The sequence below is a fragment of the Ursus arctos genome, unplaced genomic scaffold (assembly GCF_023065955.2).
Source record: "Ursus arctos isolate Adak ecotype North America unplaced genomic scaffold, UrsArc2.0 scaffold_21, whole genome shotgun sequence".
Taxonomy (NCBI): Eukaryota; Metazoa; Chordata; class Mammalia; order Carnivora; family Ursidae; genus Ursus; species Ursus arctos.
The window spans coordinates 34,796,687-34,798,548 of record NW_026622886.1 but is presented as its reverse complement, the minus strand read 5'-3'; positions in this window follow the sequence as shown (position 1 = coordinate 34,798,548).

Here is a 1,862-nt window from a genome sequence, read left to right as displayed (position 1 = left end):
AACTTAGACGCGATCTGCGCAATCTCCGTGCGTGCGTACGCTAAAGCCCGCGTTATTTGCACAAACTACAAGCGCTTCTCCTGCGTAGCCAATGGAGAGTCGGAGATTTCTTTCCCAGGATGCATGGCAACAACAGAGTTTAGCTGCATGCTGGGAATTGTAGTTCACGACTATGGGCAACGGCGGGCCTGTCTTACCCGTAGTTTTCTCTCGGTTCCCGTATCTAACTTACGACCCCGAACTCCTGGGTTTGGCCACAGAGTGCAATCGGTCTATCCTTGATGTCATTCACTCATTCTTTTGATAATATTTATATGGCTGTCAAATAAGTGCTAGGTCTAAATACAAGGTCTGAATACGAAAATACATGATCTTTGACGGCAGGGAGTGACAGTAATAGCTATCATTTTTTGTGAGACTACTTTGTGCTGGCCCTTTATTTGCATTTCTAACTCTTAAAACATTAAAACAAACAAAACTCTCTAAGATTGATAATTTTTTGTAAGGTAAGTTTTAAAAGTCTGTTTCTGATGGTAATTTCCTAGAGTCTTGCCATTCCTCTTTCTAAGCCAAAAGGATAGTAATTAAGTGACACTTCTGAAGTGTTTCCGCTAGCCTAAGATTTCCCAAATACCTCAAGATGTGAAGTTCATCTCTACTATAAATTTTTACACTTTTAAAAATCTAAAATTTTGTAGACACACTAAAGATGAGAATTCTTTTGATGACTCATCTTACTACTTAACAATTTCTAAAATTTTCTGCAGCACAATTAGGGAAAGTCTTTGATAGGTTCAATTTCTTGCATTAGTGAAACAAGGAATGTTTATTTGAAATCCACCCTTGTGTGTCTTCTATATAAACCTAGATTGTTGTACATAAGGCACATATATAAAACAGACTGTTAATTAGGGACAGAAGGTTCCAAGACACATGATTATGTTAAGATTTTTCTTCCCCCTGGGGTGCCTGCGTGGCTCAGCAGGTTAACTGTCTGACTCTTGGTTTCAGCTCAGGTTATGATCTCAGGGTCCTGAGATGCAGCGTCACGCCAGGCACTGCACTCAGCGCTGAGTCTGCTTGCCACTCTGCTCCTTCCCTGCTTGTACTTACCCACTCTCTCTTTAAAATAAATAAATAAAATCTTAAAAAAAAAAAAAAAAAAAAGAGGTATGTCTTGTAAGTGGAAGGCCATGATTGCATCCCTATATTCTTGCAATTTACTCAAAAAGCTATGACAAATCCTGGGGCACCTGGCTGGCTCTGTCAGTAGAGTGTGTACTCTTGATCTTGGCATGTACTCTTGGTCTTGGTGTTGTGAGTTCAAGCCCCAGGTTGAGTGTAGAGATTACTTTAAAATAAAATCTCAGAAAAAAAAAGCAATGGCAAATCCCTATAATAGAACCAATAACAACAGGGGAAAGTTATAAAGTAAGAAGCCATTCCTTCTGTGTTCCCAGGAATCCTATGAAACAGATTTTTATTACTGTTATTTTAAAGAACTCAGTCCCTAGTAAATGGTGAGTTAGACATCAAGCCCAGGCAGTCTGACCATAAGCAGCTGCAGAAAGGCTACTAAAAGGATTAGTTGTTACAAATGTGTTGAACAGAGGACCGGGTTTTCAGCCTCATAGCTTTTGAATTTGAGGGCATTAGCACTTCTGTGGTCTCCAGCCTGCCCGCGCGTCCTGCAGACTTTGGACTTGTAGTAGAGTTAATCCAAATAGCTGATAAGCATATGATGCTTAACCTCATTACTGTCCGAAAGCATGTAAACATAACAGTGAAATACCACTTCTCACCCACTAGACTGGCAAAAAAGAAATAATAAATACACATATTTTTAAATGATAATCTGATGG